Below are 27,305 nucleotides of genomic sequence, written 5' to 3'. Positions count from 1 at the left end.
AAGATGCTGACCAACCAAATCCAGGGCACGCCCCTCAGATATCGGCATCCAATCGAACACATCACTGCACTGATGGTCTGAAGCACTGACTGGCCCGGCATTGTTTCTTTGGGCCTGGTCACTTGTTGGCGGGAAAAGCTTGGGAACGGCGAGGAGGTACATTTCTATTCTTCAGCCAAGAATCGATAGGCTGGTTCCGGCAAGTGGATTTACTTCTCAGAAACCCAAGTGCACGTGCGCGCCACATAATGCTCCCAGCATTGTCCCTTTTCGACAATTGCAAATCTTTCCTGCATTCCCGGGAAATCATTTAATGGCCGTATGCGTCATGCTCCTTTCTTGTCCTGCACGTCAGCGGACGTGTCACTCTGTCGTCTCCTTTGGACAGTAGGCATTCCTCACTGGATGATAGCACTTCTCGACGGGAAGGGTGAACAATTGAACGAAAGCACTTCCGGCAATTTCCCGCAGGAGGACATTTCTTTGTGTTTTTCTAGACGTTCTCTTGACAGGGTCAATTTGGCATTTGCAGGGTGACCACAAAGCAAAACAGGCTTACAAAACAGGATTCCTGGAAACAGGCTCACTTAGAGCCATTGTACCAACACCACATATCCACAGCACTTATCCATGCCCACAGGCGAACAATAGAGCGCGCAAGTGCGGATGATGCACGGTCGTAACAGCCTCCTCCCCCGTCAGAAGAGTCTCGGAGGGCAGCAGTCGCAGCTGCTGCATGAAGAGACGACTTAATGGCCTGCACATGAACGCTTGAAGCTCGCTGTTGCTTGTCGCGTTGTCTTGATTGTCGTAGGCCAAATTGCTCGAGCTGTCTGAAACTCAACCACATGTCAAAGCAAGCACTCGGCTCCCGTCTGAAGAGACCAGGTTAAAAGAAAACTGCCATTGTTGTTCGAGAAAAGCCCACTCTCAAGACATTCAGGACCCACGTATTCCTAGAAAACCAAACGTGCTGCTTTACATAGTCACACATGTACAAGTGCACGAGAAAAAAAAAAAAACCTGATTATCAATTTGGATACATGGTGAGGAACACCTCGGACCGCTTAGAAAGAGCGGCTAAGCGCGTCCGCATTCCCATTTAACTTCCCCTTTTTGTATCTTATTTCAAAATTGTACTGCTGTAAAATCAAGCTCCACCTAAGAAGGCGACTGTTCTTCGATGTCGCAGTTTGCAGCCAAGCCAGGGGACAATGGTCCGTCTCTACGGTGAATTTGGCCCCTCCAAGATAGCACTGCAATTTTTGAATGGCCCATACAATGCAAGCGCACTCTTTCTATGACGCGCAATAAGCTCTCTCTCTAGAACTCAGTTTTCTGCTCAGGTAGAGCACGGGGTGCTCATTACCGTCGTCATCTCTCTGGCAGAGAACAGCACCTAGCCCTCGATCACTTGCATCACACTGGACCGTGAATTCTCGGTCATAGTTTGGAGCTCGCAATACCGGACGGCTAATCAGCACAGCCTTCAGGTTTACGAAGGAGGCTTCCTTTTGTTCGTCCCAGACTACATTTGTCGGTTCTGTCTTGCGGAGAGCGTCGGTCAGAGGGCTAGCCAAAGCTGAATAGTTAGGGATGTAGTGATTGCAGTACCCAGTCAGACCCAGGAATGCTCGAATTTCCGTCTTCGTGCTCGGCCGCGGGTAGTCTGCTACCGCAGAAATCTTAATCTCGCTGGGTTTCCTGAAACCTTGACCTACATTGTGATCCAAGTAGTCCACGGTCGCCCTTGCCAGGCAACATTTCTCGGCCTTTACGGTTAGTCCAGCTTGACGCAAAAGGCTCAGTACAGCTCTTAGATGTACCATATGGTCCGCCCATGAGTCGGAAAAAACCGCAATGTCGTCTAAATAAGGCACCGCGAATGTCTCACACCCCTTTAAGAGTCCGGAAAAACAAAATGGAGCATTTTTGAGCCCGAAACTCATCATTGTTGGCTGGTAGCTGCCCGTCGGAGTGACGAAAGCTGCGTATCTGCTGGCGCGTTCAGTGAGCAGTACTTGCCAGTATCCTCGAGTAAGGTCCAGCGTAGTCACATATGCCGCTCTACTGACCTGTTCTACTCTCTCCTCAATATTCGGAATAGGATACACTTGATCCCTGGTGAGAGAATTTAGCTTTCGGTAGTCTACCACAGGCCTAGGGTCTTTACCTGGAGCTTCTGCTAAGATCATAGGCGAAGCATAATCGCTTTCCGAGGGTTTTATTACTCCCAATTCCAGCATGCGACTTACTCCCCTATCCAAATTTTCTCTTTGCCTTGGAGAAAATCGGTAGCACCTTGATCGCACTGGCACGTCTGAAGTCAGCTCAATATCGTGCTCAGTCAAATCAGTCCTGCCTGGCCTGTCCACGAAGCAGGCCTCAAACTCTGTTATTATCTCGCCCAGATCGGACAGCTGGGATTTCTTTAGTTCTCCTCTCTGCTCCGTCTTTTTGAGAAGCTCCTGTATCTTGGGAGCATTGGCTTGCTCCATAGCTAAGTCATCTCGGGTTCCATTTAGAAGTCTCGTGAGATTACTACACACTGGCGGCAAGAGGTTATTCTCAAGAACGTCCTCATTCCGCGTCTCATCAAGCTCACTTTCAAGTTGACTTATTTGAGATGCCTCGCTCTCAAAGTTTTCTGACCTGCTATCTTCCGCATTTACCACTGTTTTAACTGCCGTTTCCTCCGCTGTGGATTTTTCTGGAATGAGCAGTGTAGCTAGTTCTCGCGCCTTTGAGCGTGTTAGGGCTTGCACAACTCTGTCTCCGAAAAGGATGCCCCTCTTTCGCAGTAGCATGTCCGATTTGTTGGAAAACAAATACGGATAACACTTAGGGAGCTTTCCTGAAACGGCAGCCTCGGTTGTTAACTCGCCGAAAGGGCCCTCGATGACCACGTTCGCGATTGGCAAGCACACACTCTGTTCCTCCACTACCTGGCGGATCCATGCACACTGTCCTGTATAGTCGGAGGGCGACACATACGCCGGATGGACAACATCCATCGTTGCGGCCGAATCGCGCAGTACCTTGCAAGGCTTCCCGTTGACTACTAGGTCATGCATGTAAGGTTCCAAAAGCTGCATATTTTCATCGCAGTCACTGACGTACGAGAAAGCAATCTTTTCTTTCCGGCAGTTGATGGCAATGTGACCCTGCTCATTACACCTAAAGCATGTGAGCGGCTTCCTAGCCCCAAGCTTGTTCTTTGTGTTCTGCGCATTTGTCACTTCCCCACTTTTCTCACTGCCGTCCTTTCTAGGGCGTTTGCCTGAAGAAGCCTTCCTTTCTTCGTTTGCAAATCTAGCAAAGTGCCTTTTCTGACGGTTATTCACACTCAACTTGGGATTGCGGGGCCTATCCACTGCTGGGTTGCTGAATTGTCGGCGCGAAGCATACTCCTCAATAAGTTCGGCAGCTTCAGTTGCCGACTTAATTTCGCCTCGGTCCTGTAACCAATTTCTTCCTTTTTCTGGGAGGCAGTTATAAAACTGCTCCAAAAGAATTCGCTCGACTACAGCGTCCCTATCACTGTAGGAATCAGTGCTCTTTAGCCACTCGCCCAAATTGACTCTTAAATTGTATAGGAATTCAGGGTAACTCTCGTCCCTGGACTTAGTAGCGTTCCGAAAACGTTGTCTGAACGCCTCGGCGCTAAGCCTATACTTTCTCAGAAGGCAAGCTTTGACCTTCTCGTAGTTGTCCGCGTCCTCCTTGCTTAGCCGCGCGACAACCTCCGCTGCCTCGCAGGGCAGAACCGTCAATAATCTCTGAGACCAAGTGTCTCGCTGGAAGGACAGTTTTTCGCAAGTTCGCTCAAAGTTAGCCAGATACAGACCGATATCCCCTGATATCACATATGGCTGCATGTACTTTGACACCTTGAAATCTGCCTCCTTGTTGAGAAGAGGTACCGCTAGCTGGGGACAATTGCCCGACCTCTTGCTCAACTCTAGTTCTAATTTCCGGAGCTCAATTTCTCGCTCCAGCCTTTTTGCTACTCTTTCAATTTCACGTTTTCCTCTTTTTCCCTCTCAAGTTCACGCTGCTTTTCCTCTTTTTCCCTCTCTTTCTGCTGTCGGAGCTGTTCCTCCTTTTTTTGTCCGATGAGGTTCCATGCTTCACTGAGCTCCTCATCATCGGTTCCCAGATCAGTGATTGCCTTTATAATCAAGGGTTTTCGTGCCAAACCACTTGTATCAATTCCCAATTCCTCACACAATTGCAACAGTTCTGGTTTCTGCAGCTTTTGTAGGTCCATGATCGCTCCGAGTGTCGGCTACTTCCAAAACAACAGTGCAAACTACCAAACCTAAAGGCGTTTCAACACTTTTTACCAGTTCTAAAACCTAACCCTGTTCTAGAACCTGGTCCACATCAGAAGAAAAGCCAAGCACTCACCCACACATGCGATCGATGTTCCGAGCTGCTCTCTTGTTGGCCGATTGTTGCTCCTGCTTGTTGCTTGAGATGCCACCTCCGATCACAAGATGTTGTGGCTTGAAGCTTCAGATCCACCTCCAATCACCAGATGTTGTGGCTTGTAGATTCAGATCCCAACGCTGGTCACCAGTTGTCGTGACGCTGGGGCTAAGTCAACCCGGCCTTCACTTGGTAGCGTGCAGAGACTCGGGGTTGATGAAGGATTGAATCTTCGAAGTTGGTACAATACATACAAGCAGGTTTAATGGCACTTTGGAAAAACTTATTTACAGGATTATTTACATGAAAAAGAAGGGTATATTAACGAAATGGCAAGCGTAAAGAGTTCATAGCGAGAAGCGTCTGGATGAGCCGTTTACCCAGGGCTCAGAGCCACATTTCGTGCTCTGCAACGTCCTTAAAACCCCCTATGTCCAGCCCCTCTCTGAAGATGCTGACCAACCAAATCCAGGGCACGCCCCTCAGATATCGGCATCCAATCGAACACATCACTGCACTGATGGTCTGAAGCACTGACTGGCCCGGCATTGTTTCGTTGGGCCTGGTCACTTGTTGGCGGGAAAAGCTTGGGAACGGCGAGGAGGTACATTTCTATTCTTCAGCCAAGAATCGATAGGCTGGTTCCGGCAAGTGGATTTACTTCTCAGAAACCCAAGTGCACGTGCGCGCCACATAATGCTCCCAGCATTGTCCCTTTTCGACAATTGCAAATCTTTCCTGCATTCCCGGGAAATCATTTAATGGCCGTATGCGTCATGCTCCTTTCTTGTCCTGCACGTCAGCGGACGTGTCACTCTGTCGTCTCCTTTGGACAGTAGGCATTCCTCACTGGACGATAGCACTTCTCGACGGGAAGGGTGAACAATTGAACGAAAGCACTTCCGGCAATTTCCCGCAGGGGGACATTTCTTTGTGTTTTTCTAGACGTTCTCTTGACAGGGTCAATTTGGCATTTGCAGGGTGACCACAAAGCAAAACAGGCTTACAAAACAGGATTCCTGGAAACAGGCTCACTTAGAGCCATTGTACCAACACCACATATCCACAGCACTTATCCATGCCCACAGGCGAACAATAGAGCGCGCAAGTGCGGATGATGCACGGTCGTAACACTACTTTCAAGTCAGCTCCTGGACAATCTTGGAACATACTGATGCGTTCTTCAAAAATGACTGCCCGACGGAGCGACGTTGCACGCAGAATTGAGGCTTTCGAGATTGCGTGCTACGCGATGGATGAGGCGTTTTCGGAACCACATTCCCTCCCAAAGATTCCTCGACCAGCCCTACGTGATCAAGGCAACCCGTTGAAACTATACAACGACAAACAGTTCTTCTCTCGGTATAGATTTTCGAAGAGCGCTGTGAAAAGGCTGCTCGCCATGCTACCGCTATGAGAAAGTGCCGACAACAGGGGACAGCCCGTGCCTCCAATGCTCCAGTTACTCATGGCCTTGAGATTTTATGGTGCCGGCACTTTTCAGACAGTAACTGGAGATCTTGTGCGGATTCCGCAATCAACGGTGTGCCGCACAGTTGGTAGGGTGACAGTGCTGATAACGCAGCACCTGCGTCCAATGCTGGTGCATTTTCCACCCGTGCCCCAGTTTTCGAGGGTGATGCGGGAGTTCTACGAACTGGCTGAGTTCCCTGGAGTGACGGCGTGCATCCACTGCACTCGTGCGTATCAGAAGCCCCGGCGGTGACGACGCGGAAGTCTTCCGCAACCGCAAGGGATACTTTTCTATCAATGTCCAGGTAAGAAATGAAAGAGCTCTGAGCTGTTTTATAGTGCTGCGCGCAGGCTGGTTTTTTTCCCCGGCACTATGAACATACAACTGTCAACTTCCTTGAGTCTAGCGTTATCGAAAAAAACAAAAAAAAAAATGAGACGTGTTGCTCTGTGTGCTCACATGGCTGCACTCAATGTCCACCTTCTCTTCTTTTATACACAGCAATTGCTTTAGAATGTAGCTTTATTTCCTATGCAGTGCATAGTTGGAACGATATACATATAATACTTTTTTTTGTGCTCGTAGCGCATGAGGATGGGTCAGCAACTTCTCCCATGCATCCCACTGCTCGTTTGCCACAATAATACGCTTTTTGTTTCTTGTAGATCTTAAAGGCGGATCTCTTGGATGTTTTAAATCGGCGTTTAGATACAGTTTCCCTAGCTTATAACAGTGTTGAAAGCATATTTCTTGATCCTACTACTGAAAACGAGATATACAACACATTCATGGCCCTAAATAACAGTAGGTCGTTAGATGCCGACAATATTCAGATTAAACCCGTTAAATACGCATTAGAATTCTTAACATCTCCTTTAGCTCATATTTTCAATCTGGTACTTGATGTCTGGTATATTTCCCACTGCTATGAAATGTGCAAGGGTGTCTGTATTATTTAAAGGAGGGGATCATAATCTTGTATCTAATTACAGGCCAATTTCCATACTCTCAGTGTTTTCTAAGGGATTATAAAAGCTAATTTTTTCTCGTATCGCAAACTTTTTGACAAGAAAAGAATTTTAACAGACTCACAGTATGGTTTTAGAAAGGGTCGCTCTACTGACGCTGCTTTGCTAAGCCTGAAGGAAATAATTTTGGCAAATATTGGTAATAATTTACTGACAGCAGGAATATTTATCGATTCAGCAAAGCGTTTGACTCCATCGACCACAGTATTCTCATTAATAAACTTTATCTTATGGAATTCGTGGAACAGCTTTGGCTCTACTGCAATCTTACCTGGAAAATAGGCACCAGTGCGTATGCATCAATAACGAAAGGTCATCTCTCTTACCAATAGTATGTGGCGTACCACAAGGAAGTGTTTTGGGCCCCCTTTTATTTAATACTTATATAAATGATATTGTCAACATTGACACCTCAGTTCGATTCGTGATCTATGCTGATGATAGTACCCTACTTATTTCTGCGAATAATATCAGCCAACTAGTGTTAAAATCTAATGATGTCCTTAATAAACTCTCAGCCTGGACCAAAGCAAATAAAATCAAGGTAAACCCAATTAAATCCAAAGCCATTATATTTCGAGCTAATAATAAAGTAGTTCCTCCCCTAGATCCATTCACTTTTCAAGACCAGCACATAGAGATAGTTCACGAGCATAAGGTTCTAGGTGTATACTTTTCTTCGCATCTTAGATGGGAAGCTCATATAAACCACATTTCTAGAAAGCTCTCGACTGTTACTGGTGTAATTTCACGTTGTCGCACATTGCTCCCTATAAGTGCTAAACTACAAATTTACTATGCTCTGTTCCTTTCTCATGTTAACTACTGTACTCTAGTATGGGCAACAACTAAAACAAACATGAACAAGCTTCTTGTGTTGCAAAGAAAAATTATTCGTCTCATCGTAAACTTAGAGCCAACATCAAATGTTCAACCCTTAACAACATCACTTAATATGATCCGTGTGGACAATATTTATGAATATCGTTTGTTACAATTAACATATTTCGGTTCGAAAGGTATAGGTAATTTCTTGGTAAAACTTGCATCTCTTGAACACCGCACTGCAATAGTAAACACTAGATGCACTGACACGTGGTCTCTACCACATTTTAGAACAAACTACAAAGTACAATCCTTGGCTCATAATCTTCCCGTTTTTCTCAACAAACATAAAAACACAGTTGGTTTTAGTCCTAAGCAGTTAAGAACCTACTTCGTGCATATATAATCTATTCATGCATGTGTTCTTTAAATATCATACTCACCTTTACGAACTTTCTGCATTGAGCTTGTTCCATTTGTTTTCATCATTGATCAACTTTTTTGTTTTGTTTTCATATCGTGCTGCAGAGATACACATTGTATAATACTTTTGATGTCATGGTCATATTGTTAACGAACTTTTGGAATCTGCTGTTTGCTCCTGCTCTGTTGTGTACCGGTTTCCTGGGCCTCTGTCAAGCTGTTTGTACAGCTTTTAGCCCAGGCGACCATCCACTTGTTGGAAAATAAATCTGATTTTATTTGATTTTTGTTAACGAATTTACTGTGTGAGCAGTAGCTGTTTGCAGTATAAAGTGTTCCCAATACATGGGTTGTTTTTCTAGAGCCCAGGAAATAAATTGCACCGTACGCAGCCCTATAGCTTTCCTAACTAGTATATTTCTGGTTTGATGCAGGCTGTCACCGGGCCACAGCTGCAATTCTTTGACATTGTTGCCAGCTGGCCGGGCTCAGTGCATGACAGCCGAATTTTTGACAATTCGCGCTTGCGGGTGCTATATGAGGAGAGCCGAGTACCTGGTGTGCTGCTTGGAGGCGCTGGTATGGATGCCAGCCATATCTCATAGCACCATTCTCAAACCCTCGCCCAGCAAACACGCCGCAAGGAAGGTGAGATAATGAATTATAACTTACGTAGGTAAACATGTTATCCCGACTCCCTGTGATCCAAGGATGGAAGCCGCTGGAGTTGAAGGTGATTACTCCTCGTAGCGGCAAATAAGAGTCTGTTCCCCGCCAGTGCACTCCAGGGATGGGTTGCGCCAGCTAAGTCTATTCAAGAATGCTGCAGGGGAACCCTCGCTGACTAAAGTCATCAGGGGTAGGGGCAACCCTGTGTAACCCAGCCCGCGAAGATGCTTGGGGGCGCTGTTAGAGACTGTCTTCACTCCTCCGGTGGAAACCAGGGCCGTCCTAGGAAACGCTGATGGCCTGCGAGCGTCTTAGTTAGCTAAGAGAGTGAAGACGAAGCGAAAGCAGAACTGGTGCAAGCACCCTTTGAGAGTCTGTCAGCAGTACCGCTGTGAGACCAGAGGGGTGGGGGACGAAGCCTCCACTCGTGCTTCCGGTACGTAGGCGGTAGGTCCTGAAGAGTTTTGCAATGGGGCCAGCATCCAAATCAAGACGCTTACCAAAACTTAGTACAATCGGGGTCTCACTTGAAGCGAGGCATCAAGAGAGTTGCCAAAGTCGAAGATGCAAAGGCGCCTGGCAGAGGTGCACGTCATGGAAGTGCACCACGGGTGTTGTGACCCCGCCTGCCCGAGCACATGGGTGCGACCCACAACACGACCAACGCGGTGGCAGTAGTGGGCAAGTCCGCCACGTGCGGTGAGAGAGCTGACAGGATTTGTTTTTCAGCTTGACGATGACCAGACATAAACTGGTACAAGAGTGGTCCCTGGCATGGGTGTCCGTCATTTACGGGACTTCGCTCTTGGGAAGGGGCTCGGCCTGGGCGATTCCATGTAAGCCCGGGAGATACTGTTTGGCGAGCTAAACTCTTCTTTAGAATTAAGATCCTTGAATCCTAATCCTAGCTTTGTTCATCTGCTTGCGTTGTAGATACGCTCTTTCCGCTTCGCATTCATCAATACAGCTTCGTTCCGTCAGAGTTAGTAACCCGTTGACCTAAAATGTTCAACGCTTGGAAGAACACTCGTGTCCTTGAAACCGAAAGGGATTGGACACTGTCGCGTCATTGAGAGCCGAGTGACTAACGTGATAACGTAATTTTCACTGCGCTCATAGTGGTCGTAGTCTCTATCATCACTTGATTTTGACAAGCTAGAGTTTGTGAATTGAGAAAACCCTTTTTTGCTCTCTCAACAACCTTTTTAAGTCACTATAACTGAGATCTCTGTTACTGATATCTTCGAACCCACGATGCCCATCAAGGCAGCGGGTGAAACGAAGGAATCCCAGGCAGAACATCAGCAGTCCCTGGAAGCATACCACTATGCTCTCCGTGCCCAGTGCCAGCTTCTTCCCCGCACCAACGGGTGAGGATGACTTGCCGGCAGGCTATGATGTCGCCACACTAGCAGGGAGACATCTTCAGTTTAGCAGGGCAGACTCCAGCATGGAGCCCGTCACCTACACAGTCAAGAAATTTCTCGGCGAGACATTTTATGACGTGGTCATACAGCGAGTCCCATTCGTTGTGACCCAGACAAGAGAGGAGGTGGCGTTGACACGTCATGGGGATGTGTCAGCATGGGGACATAAACAAGTGTACCTTGATGAGGTTACCAATGCCGCTCGTCCTACCCCAGCCCATTGTGGAAGCTTTGGAAGTTTTGGGGAATAACAAAGGCCTTACAACAGGCTATCTTTACGTCGTACAGCCGGAGGACTCCTCCACTGCGCCATACCGCAAGTGGACCTCAGAAGAGATTGTTAAATGGCAAACCTTCATAAACCATCTGAGCAATTACGCCAGAATGGTGGAGTACTACCGAATCGTGAACCGAATCGGAGTAAAATCCACCAAATCATAGTGTTCGACCTTGGCTTGCTCCGAGCGACCTATGTGTTCCAGATGAGGGACGTCTCTCCCCGCGACACGATGTGGGTTACCACACTAGGTAATTACATCACACCTGTACACCCAGTCGGCTCATGCAGCGTACTCCCAGTTGTGACTGGGAGTACGCTGGAATTGGAATCGTAAGTAATAGGCATTACTTGTGATATTTTACTCAACTGTGCTATTTTTATTATTTCTTTTGCAAGTCAACTGGTGCTTTGAAAACCGGAAAGGAAGATGATGGTGTTGTTGCTGCTCACATAGAATTTATGATCAAAGAAGTGAAGCGAAGCACTCCTGACATGGCAAAATTGAAAGCTTCAATGAAGGCCACCTTGAAGGAAATGAAGGAAAGCAGCCCATCAACGACGGTGTTGTTAGAAAGATACCCAGCGCTGACACTTCGTGAACTGGTAAGGTTTTAAAAAGTGTAGCATCAGGCCGGTTTCCTGAAATGGTTTTTGATGATGGGTCATAAGGATGCCATCAGTCAGGCTTAACAGGGACATGCAGTATATACTCGGCTGTTGTAAGAGGCTCAATAGGTTACGAGAAATTACTCTATTCAGTTTTGCAGTGTTTGCAAAATCAGGATGCGGAGATCTACTGCAGAAGGTAAAGCCGAATGATTGAATTTTTGAAAACATAAAACGAAATAGGCATGGGAGAAATTTTGCCTGGAAGGAAACATTTCAACTGAAGAATTTGTCTTCATCTGGTCGAGCCCAGTCATCACTGGTAGGAGTATTTAGAACATTTACTCTGATGGGGAGGAACAGGTGAGGTTTGCTGGAGAAGGATGAATATGGGTGATGGATAAGGAGTGTTAGTGTTAATTATTTATTTGGTAGACTAAATGGGCGATTTTGTAATCGTAAAAACATTGAAATTTAACTCCTGAAGCCACAGCAGTCTTGGTTTTGGGGAAGGTGGCATTTTAATAACCCTTTCCTGGAGTAAACTCATCCAGGAACATTTTTGTTGATCGATTCACTGGTCACTGACCATGGTCACAAAAACAAAGATAGTTCGAAGTGCTACGGCTCCCTTGTTCACAGTCATCGTGAACAAAGGAGCCGTAGCGCTCCTCAAACATTTTTTTTTTTACCATGGTCAGTGACCAGTGAATCAATCAAAAAAACATGATCTCGACAAGAAATGCAATTTGTGGTGCAGTAGAGTCCAGTGCTAGCAGCAAAAGGAAGCTAAAGTTATCAACATACGCTGTGCACGACGTGCACAAAGCGGTGTTCACATGGTTCATAGACATGGGAGCTAGAAATCTTCCGATCAGTGGCAATCTCTTGCAGTAAAAGGTTATGCCTGTATCTTGGGATTTGATGACCTAAAAGTGAGCAACGAATGGCTTCAACTGGTATGGCATCACTGGAAAGATGTGGTCAGTCCTCTTCTGCGGACAGCGTTGCTGCAAATTATTGGGTTTGTAAAGAAGAAGCTCCGATTAGGTGGGCAGATTGCCAAGGAAGAGGAAGTGATTTTGCGGATCAGCTGACTGCAAGCTAGGCCACCCCCGCTCCGGTCCTGCTCGCTACCAGTGCCCGCTACCAGTGCCCGCTACCAGTGCCTGGATCCCCGCTTAACACTTGGCGGAGGTCGCGGGATTTCTCTTCCATTTCCTCGCCCTGGAGCTCCGCAGCCGCCGAATTCCTACCTCAATGACTGACTCCAGCACTAACACTGCTACCTCGGCCCCTTCTATTCCATGCTCCGGGGTGCTTCGCCAGCGGGACCCGCCGGTCTTCAGCGGTACCGACGATCAGGACATGGAGGACTGGCTTTCGTCGTATGAACGCGTAAGCACCCACAATAAGTGGGATGACATCTTGAAGCTAAACAACGTGATATTCTACCTCACACAAGTCGCAAAGTTGTGGTTCACAAATCACGAGGCTGACATTCCAACTTGGGCCTCGTTCAAATCTCGCTTTGTGGATGTCTTCGGTCGCCCTGCGGTCTGCAGGTGTTCTGCGCGAGCGGGTGCAGCAGACAGGCGAAACCTTCACAAGCTACATCGAAGACGTTTTAGATTTGTGCCATCGTGTAAATGCATCGATGACTGAAGCTCAGAAGATTCGCAACATCATGATGGGCATCCATGAAGGCGTATTCAACATTCTCATGGCCAAAGAGCCCCGCTCTGTAAGTGATGTTGTCACAATGTGTCAAAGCTACGACGAACTTCGTCTCCAACGCATCGTCCCTGAAGGCACGATCACGGCTATGTCTGATGGCACTGTCAGCTCTGCACTTATCCAAGAAATCAAAGACTTCGTACGGGAAGAAGTTGCCCGGCAATTATCGTTAATTTCAAACGTCCGCAATACAGCTCACATCTCGCTTCGAACATACGCCAGGTTATTCAGGAACAAGTTGCCGAAGCACTTCTGCCCCCTCGACAACCACCTCTTTATGCCGCTCCATTCACAGCTCCGCTCATTCATGCCGACGCTGTCCCGACGCCCGGACCCAGTCCACTGTCTTATGCTGAGGTTGCCGCAAGACCACCCCCTCCTACGCCTTTTCCATCGTACGGTTCGCCTCAGCGGGCATTTTTCACTCAGCGTCGTGCGCCACCTATTCTATGCCCTAGGCGCACATCTGACAATCGGCCGATTTGCTTTGCATGTGTCTCCCTGGCCATGTTGCACGCCTGTGCCGCCGTCGGCCGGCCCCGTACACTTTCGATCAGAGCCCGGTCAACTACGCACAGCCGCCAGCCCCTCTCCGTGCGCCCCCTCAGCCCTCATCCCACTTTGACCACTTCTCGCATGACAACCGCTCAACCTCTCCGCGCCGTCGCTCTCCGTCGCCGATGCGCCGCCGTTCTACCTCGCCAATGCCGAAAAACCACTAGACGCAGTTCCGCAGGCAAGAACTGCGCCTTCGTCGAACAGTGAAAGTCCTGCTTCGCCACCGAACAATTTAATCGAAGTTACCATTGAAAATGTTTGTACTCTTGCGCTTGTAGATACTAGTGCTGCTGTGTCGGTTATTGACGATAGACTGTGCCGCTTGTTACGAAAAGTTGTTCTGCCGTATTCTGGGGTTTCTTTGCGCACCGCCACTGCTAAGCACATCAAACCGCTCGGTACCTGCACGGCTCGAGTCACCATTCAGGACGTTCTCTACGTCATCAGTTTTATCGTTCTTCGTGACTGCTCTCATGACATTATTTTAGGGTGGGACTTCTTGTGTCGCAATCGCGCCGTAATTTATTGCGCTCGTGCCGAAGTAGAGCTTTCTCCGCTGTGCACCGCACCGACCACCGTTAACGTTCATGGGGAAGCCAAATGCCATGTTGCGGATGCTACTGATATCCCACCTTTATCTGCCGCTATTGTGCCTATAAACTGTGCCTCTCTTCATGACTGTACAGTGCTCTTCACCCCATCTTCCCTTTTCGTCTCATGACGCTGTCTTCCCCTACCCTTCGCCGTCCTTAGTGGACGAAGCGGCCGCACCGAACTAGCCATTACTAATGATTCCTTCTATCCACACACGTTGCAATGTGGCGAGTGCGTTGGGCATGCAGACCCTGTTCGATCAGAAAATTTTGTTACCGTCCTGCCACTTCTCTCCGCCTGTGCCGACACAATCTCCGACAGCATAAGTGCCCTTAGCCCACCTCGGTCCTCATCTCCTTCATCGCCTCTTGCTGCCTTTGACAAAGCCATCGACAGTGCTCTCGCTCCAGATCAACGCGCCAAGCTCTTCGACTTGCTGAACCGATTCCGAACTTCCTTTGACATCCAGCAGCCAACCTTGGGTCGGACATCAACTGTTGCCCACCACATCTATACTGGTACGCACGCCCCGTTACGCTAACGTCCTTATCGTGTATCAGCCGCAGAGCGCCGCATTATTGATGAGCAAGTTGATGAGATGCTCCGTAGAGGTGTTATTCAGCCTTCCAGTAGCCCTTGGGCGTCCCCGGTCATTTTAGTCAAGGAGAAAGATGGGTCTATTCAATTCTGTGTGGACTACCGCCGACTTAATGCGATCCCACGAAAGGACGTCTATCCACTGCCACGCATAGACGACGCGCTGGACACTTTGCATGGAGCGGAATTTTTCTCTTCAATCGATTTACGATCTGGCTACTGGCAAGTTCCAATGGCTGAAGACGACCGCCCCAAGACAGCTTTTGTCACTCCCGACGGGCTTTATGAGTTCAACGTCATGCCGTTTGGCCTGTGTAACGCGCCCACCACCTTTGAACACATGATGGACAATATTCTCCGCGGTTTGAAGTGGCACACATGTCTCTGCTACTTGGATGACATCGTCATATTTTCACCCGACTTCGCGACCCACCTAACTCGCCTTGAAACTGTCTTGCAATGTCTTAGCGACGCTGGTCTGCAGCTCAATCTGAAAAAGTGCCATTTCGCCGCTCGCCAACTTACTATTTTAGGGCATTCAGTGTAAAAGGATGGCATCCTTCCTGATCCATCTAAACTCCGCGCTGTCGCTGAGTTCCCGAAGCCAACATCTATCAAGCAACTGCGCAGCTTCATAGGCTTATGCTCCTATTTTAGGCGTTTCGTTTGGCACTTTGCGACCATCATTGCTCCTCTGACGCGACTTCTCAGCGCCCACCAAGATCTTTCTGCCTGGTCGCCGGCTTGCGATACTGCTTTTACGAAATTGCACACGATACTTACCTCACCCCCCGTATTGCGCCATTTTGATCCGGCCGCTCCTACCGAAATGCACACCAATGCCAGCGACGCCGGCCTCGGCGCTGTTCTTGCCCAACAAAATCCCGGTGTTGATGAATACGTTGTGGCGTACGCAAGTCGAACGCTGACCAGGGCCGAGACCAACTACTCAGTGACAGGAAAGAAATGCTTGGCAATTGTTTGGGTGCTTCAGAAATTTCGGCCATACTTGTATGGGCGCACATTTGATGTTGTTACGGACCACCACGCTTTACGTTGGTTGTCTTCACTAAAAGACCCTACCGGCCGTCTCGCTCACTGGTCGCTTAGACTACAAGAGTATATCCGAGTCATCTATCATACAGGGCGTAAGCACTCCGACGCAGACGCTTTATCTCGCTCACCAGTGTTGCCTGACGCTCCGTTGTCCCCTGCCTCCAGCTCTGCCTTGTCTTCCTTGTCCATCGACGACATGCCATCAGAACAGCGCAAGGATCCGTGGCTTACATCACTAATCAATCTTCTTATGAACTCGTCACTTTCACCGGCTCCTCGCGCCCTTCGTCGTCAAGCGCAGCATTTCGCCCTTCGTGACCGTCTTCTCTACCAAGGCAACTATATGCCAGATGGCCGTAAGTGGCTGCTCGTCGTACCCCGCCACCTCCGAAGTGATATTTGCGCATCTTACCATAACGATCCGCAGTGTGGCCATATGGGTGTATTTAAGACTTATGAACGGTTGCGACAGCGCTTTTACTGGCGCGGTATGTATACCTTCGTCAGTAAGTATGTGCGTTCGTGCATCGATTGCCAACGTCGCAAGCCGCCTCCTCTCCATCAGCCGGCTCCACTACAGCACCTTCCGTGCCCATACCGACCATTCGATCCTGTTGGCATCGATTTGTATGGACCTCTGCCGTACACACCTGCAGGAAATCGTTGGATAATCGTGGCCGTCGATCATCTCACTCGCTGTGCAGAGACAGCAGCACTTCAGGATGCCACCGGACAACTATCGCGTCCTTTCTTCTTCATAATTTCATTCTGCGGCACGAGGCCCCCCGTGAACTTCTAAGTGACCGAGGCAAATCTTTCCTATCCGAGGTTGTCGAAGCACTCCTACGCGAATGTCAAACCATCCACCGGACAGCCAGCGCGTACCACCCTCAAACCAACGACAGCGCAACACCCTCAAACCAATCGCACACTAGGTGACATGATGTCCAAGTACATCGCCTCCGATCACTCCGATTAGGACAAGATTCTCCCATTTATAACCTACGCCTACAACACCGCCGTTCAAGCAACTACCGGATTCTCGCCATTTTTTCTGCTGTATGGGCATGAACCTTCGTCTCCACTCGACACCATCCTTCCCTACCGTCCTGATATCTCAGAGTATACATCACTTTCAGCAGCTGCCAGGCAGGCTGAAGAATGTTGCAAACTGGCTCGCTCACTCACTTCGGACGAGCAAGCCCAGAAACAAGCGCACAGCGACAGCAGCCACTCAATTTTCTCCCGGTGCTCACGTGTGGCTCTGGGTCCCATCGACACCACCCGGTCTGACCAGCAAGTTTATTTCCAAGTACCATGGACCCTATCTAGTGCTCCAACAGACTTCTCCCGTCAATTACCTATTTGAACCCTAGCCGCTTCCACCGACCTTCGCTGCCGTGGGCGTGAGATTGTTCACGTCGACCGTTTGAAGCCTTACTACGATCCCGCATTCCTTTCGTCTCCTTGAGTCGCCAGGATGGCTCCTCTTTTCTGCAGGGGCCAGATTGTAAAGAAGAAGTTCCGATTAGGTGAGCAGATCGCCGAGAATGAGGAAGAGGAAGTGATTTTGCGGACCAGCTGACTACAAGCTAGGCCACCCCCGCTCCGGTCCTGCTCGCTACCAGTGCCTGGATCCCCGCTTAACAGGTTGAAGAGAAAATACGAGCAATTTTGGAGCGCTACAACGTGTCCGAAGTTTACAACTGTGATGAGACGACCTTTTATTATCAGTTGCTCCCGAACCACATCCTTAGCTTGAAAGGCGATGTCTGCCACGGAGGCAGGCAGAGTAAACTTAAGTGTTTACTCTGCTTGTCTCAAAATGTTTTGCAGTGTGTTAACTCAGCCGGGACTGGCAGGCGCTTCCCACTGGTTATCAATAGGAGTTCCCACCTCAGGTGCTTCAAAGGAACACACCGGATGCCCATGAAATACATAGCTAATGCGAAAGCATGGATGACGTGGATCATATATTTGGTGAACGATTGAAGGCCTTCAAAGAAGATATCAAGAAGCAAGGCTGCAGAATTTGCTTATTCTTAGATAACTACTGTGTACCATGTTGAAGGCCTTGGCCTTTCAAATATTGAACTGCAGTCTTTGCCCGCGAACTTCACTTCACTAATTCAGCACCTCAACAAAAGGATTATCAAGATTATCAACAGTGTGAAGTGCATCTACCAGTGTAAACTGGTCCAGAAGCTGCTTCTGAACATTTGTCTTCAGCATATGAAAGTGGACATCTTCCAAGCAGTTGAGATGCTTGAAGCATCGTGGTGAGAAAGAAGTGTGAACATTATCGCCAACTGTTTCAGAAAAGCTCGCATAACGAAAGAAGTTCAGGTAGCGCAAACTGACGAAGAGCAGCACTTAGGAGTGGAGCCTTCAGGGCCGCCTGATCTCGCCAAAGCTTGTGTTTACTACACGTGAGTGGAGCAACCCCGGATGACATGCAGCTCTGTGACTTTGTATACCGACGACTGCGCTGCGACTACTGAAAAGATGTTGGATAACGCACTGGTTGAAAGTGTCCAATGTCAGACCAATGATGAGGTCGAGTCACCATGTGTGATGCCTTCTACAAATGAAGTGTTGGATGCCATCAATGTTTTGCGACACATCGCGGCCTCGCTGGACAATGGCGGTACAGCTTTAAGTGCCTTGATGTCCTATAAGCGATCAGTTGTGCCGATCTTCATCAAAAAACAGCACAGCAAGATCACTCATTTCTTTTCAGTGCAATAAATGCATTCCGATTGAGTTCACTGGCCTTGATTTTCACCTTAGTTTTGTTTCTGTATTTATTTTTCGAACTTACTCACGGCAACTGCATACAATGAAGACTTCCCTATAACGAATAATTTTTAGTCTTTTTCAGCTTCGTTATACCCACGTTTAACTGTGCTGGCAGGCAGCAAGCCTTTTAGAATGCGTGCTGCAAGAGCATGACAGCATGTTTGACAACAAAGGCTGTGTAGAAAAGAAAAGCGACAGCTGACTGATTCTTTGTCACTGCAAAGATTTCTATTCCCCGCATGTGTATCTGTCTTGGCTATGCACTTACAGGCTGATAAAGTGAATGTCTCACTGATGAGGCAGACTGACAATGGAGGCTTGTTGTGCGCTTCAAAGTATATTGAACTTCTAATAACTCCACTAAAAAATGCATTCACTTCCTCTTTCAGCAGAAACAAGCTGCACGCTAGAAGAATGTTTAAGTTTTCCATAAGGGCATGAGCTCCAGGAAGTAAGCTGCAGTGAACACTCCTGTGCTGTTTACAAGGGATGTAATTAAATTCAGTTTTATGCATTGACGAGGTTGCACTTTAGAAGGCCATGAATACAGACGAGGCATCAATGCAAGAAGCAAAAGCTGCTCAAACGTGAAATGGCATCGTCAGCCCATTATGAATTGGAGTACACCATTGCAATCTGGATTAAGGAAGTTCGAAGCAGGGACATTCCGTTAAGTGGGCCCATAATTGCTGCGAAGGTCGCAGACTTCACTAGCGAAACGGCCATCAGCAACTTTGGAGCATCAGAAGGTTGGTTGTCACGATTCAGGGCATGTCACATGCTCTAATTTAGAACATGCATGGAGAAGCTCCCGAAATAAACCAAGAAATGTGTGAATAGTGGGTGTCTGGTGAACTAAAAGGAGCGCCTCGCTGGTTACTTTCTCGGCAATGTCACAACATGCCGACAAGACTGCGCTTTACTATAAGTTTCTCCCCAGCAAGACAATCCCTCAAATAGCGATGCTTGTGCAGGTGGGAAGAGGAGAAAGGAGTGAATCATTATAATGAAATGTGCAAATGTGACAGGCACAGAACAGTGCTGCTTGCTCACAATTGGCAAGGTAGCGAAGCTTTGCTGTTTTAAAGGCATAAACACTCTCCCTGTCCATTATGTTTCAAACAAGAAGTCATTGATGACATGGCAAATCTCAGACTACACACACTCAACAGGAAATTTACTGTGAAGGACAATAATGTGCTCATGTTCGTGGACAATTGTTCAGCGCACTGAGACATCAGTGGGCTAAAAGTAATCCGCTTGGCCTTTTTGCCAAAAAACACGACATCTGTGCAGGAATGCATGGATCTTGAAGTAATACAAAACCTTAAAGGGCCACTGTCCAGGGAAGGCCCTTTTAAGAAAAGGAGCCCAGTGTTTCGATCAGGTACCGAAGATAGTATGTGCAAAATTCTACAGCGACACGCGCGCCGCAAAGCATCGAAAATACAATTCAAAGCTCCCTCATGCTCTCCTTTGAGAAGCCAGCTTCACCGCTCCCTGCGCTGGCCCGACGGGCCCCGATAATTACGTACGTATCGGGAACGACGTCCATTGGTCCGTCTAGCTGACTGACGGGAGAAGGGTGGGTGTCTACCGCTCGCAGCGCGCTTTTCCCTCGCCACGGCCAGACTGAATCCAGCGGCGCGCGCTCCCTCGACCGTTTTTTTTTTTTTTCGCGCTCGCGGAGAGCCACGCCCCACCTCCCGCCAAACGCGGAGGAGGAAGGGGAATTTGTATTGCGGAGGCTAGACGACCTCGGGCAGGAGAGTGAAAAACCTTTGCGAGGGAACGGAAGGAGAGAGGCAGGATAGAATCGGGTGATTGCGGTGGCTGTAACTGCGTTATTAGTTACTCTTTTCAAAAACATTTTGCGGCCTTGCGTTCCAGGGGCGAAGTCTCACAGTCACCGGGGAAGAAAATATTTTCGACCGGAGGGTAGACAGTGGGCCTTTAAGACACTCTACGGGCACCACCTCCTAAGGAGATTTCTTTGTTTGGACAGTGGCAAGTACTACCATGGGGATTTACTTGTGACTATCCACGTGCTCGTAACGTCGTGGAATTCTGTCAAGCCGAACACAATCACGAACTGTTTCCAAAAGACTGCAACTTTGAAAACTGAGGATTTGTGTGATGATGACTCCATCATGCTCGCATGCCCGACTACACTGCTCTTTCAAAGGGCATTGAATTTAAGAACTACGCGGAGGTGGACAGCAGCATATAGATGTCGGGGCCTCTGAGTGATGCCGATAAAATTGAGGCAGCAAGACGTTGCAGGGCTCACATACACCAACCACAGCTGACAGCAGTGACGAATTCGATGAAAGCGGCAAGCCAGTAACCACTCCCAAGTGCATGTGAAGTGGTGCCAGCACTCAATGTTACGGCATGTTACTTCTCAACTGATGAGAATCCAGCTGCTCATATGAATGCATTCCTGTATTTGTTTCTGGTGCATAACTGACTTATTTATTCCATTTGTTGTTCTGGCTCTACAATCCTAATCTCGAAATCCAGAAACATGTCGTAGTGCCTAACTCGCGATAACCAGTCCATAGATCTGACTACATTGGTCTGCCCGCATGTCTTGACGCAAGGGCCACTTTTACCACCTACCCACAAATTCAAACTCCACTTAATTCTAACAATTTTATGGTCCCCTTTGAGTTTGAATTAAAAGCTTTTCCTATTGTATACTTCCCATTGGGAGATAATGGTGAACTGCTCTCCACGGTGCAAGGGTAGCTATCAAGTACACATGCACTCTACCCTGTTTGTTTATGAATGAATGAATGAATGAATGTTTATTCCGCTTTTCACTATCACTATTTCACTATCATGGCAATAACCAGTAGTCACCACCAACCCTAAATAGATGTATTCATTCGCCAGGTTAAATGCTTCACTCTGCTCAGGATTCCAAGAATACACCTGCACAAGTGCAAGAAAGCAAGAGCTCTGGGCCGAATTATGTCAAGGTCACATCACAAAAACTGTCACAAGCCCGTCAATCAGCACACGCTCCTATTGGCGACAGATCAGCCGGCCGAAACTGACCAAAAAATCCATCAATCAGCCTCCGCTTATATTGGTCAACAGGTCTGCCAGCTGAAACTAACCAGTGGGAGCGAGCTACAGGCGATAAGTTCATGACAGACTTGTGAAATTTTGTTAAGTGATTGGAGCATAATTTATCCCCTCAGTGATGCTGATGCGAATGGCTAAGATGAAATAAAACATGCGAGGTTGACGCCAATTCTGGCAAATAAAAGCAGTCCTCAGAAACAGAAGTTCATGGATGTCGAAGCAAAGCCACAAGACCCATAGTGCAGTCGTCTGAGCATAGCATGAATGTTGCACTGCTTTGTTTTTCTTTATAATAGGCTGAGGAATCACTCATCTTCAAAGGTAGATAGGTCACCGAGTTCTAACAGCAGCGAACTTAACTCCCTTGGCCGCTTCCGGCATGAACCAAAGTGTAAGTGGTATGTGAATTCTGTGCCATTGTAAGGAAACACATCCTAAACTGCATGAAATAAAGGCACTGCAGCATCCTGTGTAGTCACCACCCTGCTGAAGCAGGTGGTTAGTCGTAGGTGTAAGCATTTAGTTCCACTGGCATGATCATTGCTATTATTAGAATTTAATGGCACAAGGGCAACTAAGGCCAATGGGGGCCAAAACAATGTTTGCTTGACTATGCAGTGTCAGATGAAAGATGATGGAATTATGGCTTGCTGTTCGTAAAAAAAAATTATGCTAAAATTACAGCGTAAAAGACTCGAAATCATGAATGGAATATAATTAAGGCATTCTGTGGTGTTGTGATGTTGATTAAAAATGTGAAATTTAAATCAGAGCTAAAAATGGGGGCTTGGCACAAGCAAGAAGGCCAGGAGTTTCCTCCTACCGTGCTTGGCTACAGCGGCCTCTTGCCGATGTCAAGGTACCCGCAGGAGTGGCGTAGCGATTACGGCACTCGACTACTGTTCCCAAGGACGCGGGATCGAATCCTGGCCTCGGCGGCAGCTTTTGATGGAGGCGAAAAGCAAGGCACCCATGTGCTGTGCGATGTCAGTGCACGTTAAAGAACCCCAGGTGGTCGAAATTCCTACGGCAGTCCTCCACTACGGCATCTCTCATAGCCTGAGTTGCTTTGGGACGTTAAACCCCATAAACCAACCAACCAACCTTATGAACAAGTTATCTTGAATAGTAATGATGAATAGTTTACAGGATCGCTAAAACTCTGATTTTATGTAAATAGTGTATAACATCATTAAATAGTACTATGAAATCATCCCCTACTAGAAGAGATGGATAGAATGGCATGTGATATCTATAAAATTTCCTAAAATGAATGCAAAGGTCCGCTTCATAAAATGGGCACGTTAAAAAGATACTGACAACTGAAAGCTGATCAATACAGTGCTTGCATTTGGCCGGTGACTGCCCTCTTAAAAGTACCGTATATTGCCGATTATAAGTCAACCCCCAAATCGCGACCCCCTATAGGCAAAAAAAAAGTTAGACTTCGAATATAGGTCGACGCTGCCGCACCCTGCGGTCCTAGCTCGCCCAAAAAGTATTTCAGAAGGCTGAGTCATAAAGCAACATTTATTCGTTCATGAGACATGTCGTCGCTTGTGAGGACACAGTCGCGATCATCATCTTATGAGCCACTGCTGCCGCTGGTCGTCGGAAGCAGTGCCGAGATGCCGCACGTGGAGAACGCTGCAGAGACCATGTCTGTTGGTAGTCCATACCAGGCATCGTTGACCCATTGAGCCACTTCGCCCAAAGAAGCTCGCTTCAGCCTCCCTGTTGGTGTCTTTGGGTTTTCTTGCTGGGGCCACTCATTGTAGAATGCACTGGTGCGGTCTTTGAATGGCTTGTTCAGCGCCACATCCAGTGGCTGAAGAATAGGCGTCAATCCACCCGGAATGATGACCAGGTCGCATCCCGCGTCCGCTATCGCTTTTTTCACACGGTCGGTTATGTGGCCGCGGAAAGAGTCCAGGATGAGCATGCTGTGGGGCTTCAGCAGTGCCCCCAGACCCGGATGCCTGCACCACACGAGACGAAACCATTCGAGGACCATTTCATCATTAAAAAATCCCTTCTCATTCACCTGCACGATGACTTTTAGCGGGAACTTTTCCTTCGTCGGGATCATTTTCCTCTTGAACAGAAGGAATGGCGGTAACTTGTGCCCATCTGCCGTAGAGCATAACATGACCGTGAAACGGTTGTGTGTGTTGCCCGTTGTCAGCAGGTGGACCTGGCACTCCCCTTTTGCGGACACGGTCCTATTGATAGGCATATCAAACCAGACTAGAGTCTGGTCACCGTTACCTATTTGACCAAGCAGGAATGAATCTGTTGCCCGCAGGTCCTTCACGTAGCGCAGAAAGGTGCTCTGTTTTTCTTTGTAGGCATATCAAACCAGACTGGAGTCTGGTCACCGTTACCTATTTGACCAAGCAGGAATGAATCTGTTGCCCGCAGGTCCTTCACGTAGCGCAGAAAGGTGCTCTGTTTTTCTTTGTAGGCATATCAAACCAGACTGGAGTCTGGTCACCGTTACCTATTTGACCAAGCAGGAATGAATCTGTTGCCCGCAGGTCCTTCACGTAGCGCAGAAAGGTGCTCTGTTTTTTTTCGTAGGCATATCAAACCAGACTGGAGTCTGGTCACCGTTACCTATTTGACCAAGCAGGAATGAACCTGTTGCCCGCAGGTCCTTCACGTAGCGCAGAAAGGTGCTCTGTTTTTCTTTGTAGGCATATCAAACCAGACTGGAGTCTGGTCACCGTTACCTATTTGACCAAGCAGGAATGAATCTGTTGCCCGCAGGTCCTTCACGTAGCGCAGAAAGGTGCTCCGTTTTTCTTTGTAGGCTTCGGGCAACCGTTGGCACGCGGTCGTTCGTTGCCTCAGGCTTAGGCCCGTTCCTCTTCATGAAATTCGTTACCCACTTCTTAGACACTTTAAACTCGGCACGCGGGATGCACATTTCCTCCGCGACAGCGCGTGCCTTTTTTTCAATGTCATTGTAGCAAACACTCAGGCTCTTGCTTCTCTGGCCGTGAACACAATCTCGAACTGCCTCCTCAACGGCAGGGTATTGTCCAGACTTCGGCCCGCAAAAGGAACGGCGTGTAACAGCACACGCAAAAAGCTTACTTTGTTTTCTCTAGCCTCTCACGCACTTTTCTGAGACGTCGAGCTTCTGTCCTGCTTCGACGTTGTTTTCCGACTCTGCGTAGAGAATGACTTGCCGCTTGAAAGCAGCACTGTACTGTTGCCGAGGTTGCGGCGGCATCTTGCAAGGCGTCCGTCGAGTGACACAAACTACATACACCTCTGTTAGCAATCACGTCGGCTAGAGTCCAGGCGGTGCGACGAGAAGAAATGGTGAAATGCACACAACGTTGCACAACACGCGAAAATGCATGGAGGACACGAAAATGCTTCTCGGCTCATGTGACTGGTCACGTGTGGTCGTTTTGGATTGGATTGGATTTGTAGCTGTCCCATTTGTAACAAACATTGCCAGCCCGTCCGACTTTGTTTTTTTCGTGGAATGCCCACGGTTTGTCGATAACAAGTTGCTATCGTATTAAAGCAAACCATTGGTGCATATCTCAATTAAAATTGTTTTTTTTAAGCAGATCCACTTTTGCATTGTGTCTGACAACTTTTATGCAATTGCGAGCGCACGGGGCGTGATATTATACGCGACTCGGTCGAAATTACTTTTGACCCCGCATATAAGCTGACTTTAAGACTCCGCATATACGTCGACCCCTATTATAAGTCGACCCCCCAACTTTTGGAAGGACATTTAAAAAAAAGGTCGACTTATATGCGTCTATATACGGTAATTGTATATTAAGTGTGTGTGTCCAATTCGTAACCCTGGATGCATGCTTGTTTTGGTTTATGGGGTTTAATGTCCCAGAGCAACGCGAGCTATTTGCATGTGCTCAGGTGTTTTTTTAACAGGATTCAAGTAAAAATGAAACCTCGCAAGATTCAAATCAAACTTAAATGTACTTTGTCAAAATTAGAGCACAAAATTTCATATGATAAAACAAAAATGAAGGGGATACAGTCAACGAACGATTTTTCGGACCCTCAAGGGACCGCGAAAATGTCCAAAAACTCGGGCAGTCCAAAAAAAAAAAGTGTGCCTCAAAAAGGTTGTTTATTGCTAACTATTGAGGTGAGAAAAAGTCGAGAATGCTCTTTTGCATCATGGTCCATTTCCGTGATAGCAGGTCCGCCTGAATTTCGGCGAGTCGTCGTGTCGCTGTAAACCGACTTAAGTGTTGCAACTGCTTGCATCGGCTGCACTGCGGCTGGCAGGTCGTCCTCGTCATAGCTCTCAGACTCCGTAAGCGCTTGGAAAATTATCTCTTGATCTGTAAGCCCAGCGCACAATTCACTCGCTGTCCATGTCTGCAAAATTCGAAAATGAGACGATTGAGGGAATTTCGAGGCCTGCAGTGCGAAGGCCATTGATGAGCTGCTAAATGTCAGACTGCTGCTCGGCGACGGTATCCTTGTCGAAGGCGGCTGACTCGCCGTCCACACAAATCCAGCGTGATGGAAGCAGTTGCGCAGCACTGTGGGTGCCACTGATGCTGATTGCTTCAAGCAAATCGACGAAGTAACTTTTTCTCGTATCATGCCCTGGTCCATCGGCTGTAGGACACTTGTGTTTGGTGACAAGAACTCGATGTAGACAGATTTCAAGTTGGTAATATGCTCGTGTGCAGTGCAGTTGTCAACGAACAACAAAACTCCACAGTCTTTTAGACCAAACTTACGATCCAGCTTTTTCACATAGCTTTCAAAAAGCTGTTGTGTTATCTGTTGTGAAAGCTGTTCGCGAAAGAACGGTTGTCCGCGAACGCTCTTTCAGAGCTCGGATGGTCTAATTTATGACCTGCTGGCCCCTTCGAGAAGGATGCTGCTCGACCCCCTGGGCCGCTCCAGACGCTTGAAGTTCCTGGAAAGCCTCGCTCGAGTAGAACGGGGATGAGGGGGCATGGACGGGGGGAGAGCGGACAACAAGAAGGTGGCAGTCGCTAAACAAACTTTGAGTGAAACAGACGCGTTTGAAAGCGCTCCCTTTTTTATTAACCAGTAAATTCAGTTGTTTGTTCATTCGTTTGCCTTCCTTCCTTAACGACAACATATTAACAAATGTTCAAACATAACAAAAAAGTTGGTGCCAAAACTAGGGAAGAAAGCGGAGAAGAAATTTAGATCAATGAACCGTGGATATTTGCCTCATTGTGGTCTTTCATCGCAACGAGCAAGGAGTTTACCCAACGCTGCCACATGAAGTCATCATATCCCCTGGTTATTTGAGTTTCTATGATATACAGCGACGCTGGTTCAACGATGAAGCGCCTCTTCAAAAAATGAAAGGTACTGCACACTCAAGTCACCAAAGTTATCAAGGAATGCCTTGAGCGTCTCGAAGAGCTAACGCAGAGCAATGCCAATGTCCTGCACGCTCGACTAGCGTCTCTTCATGCTGAGCTAAACGCTGCGAACAGTCAGCGCGAGGAGTCACTGGATGATGAGCAGGCCGAGACGGAGTACAAACAAGTTTTCGAATACAACGATCGAACCGTAGCTGTCTTGGCCAAGCTGCAACAGTATATCTCAATGACTGGAAGCTCACCGAACTCAGTGGGAGAATAATGCCGCCCAGACCATGGCCACCTCGAAGATTAGGGTCAAGCTGCCAAAGCTGGAGCTCACCAAATTCACCGGAC

This window comes from Amblyomma maculatum, chromosome 6, assembly GCF_055883805.1.
Source record: "Amblyomma maculatum isolate TAMU_Amacu chromosome 6, ASM5588380v1, whole genome shotgun sequence".
Taxonomy (NCBI): Eukaryota; Metazoa; Arthropoda; class Arachnida; order Ixodida; family Ixodidae; genus Amblyomma; species Amblyomma maculatum.
Note: the sequence above shows the minus strand (reverse complement) of the source record.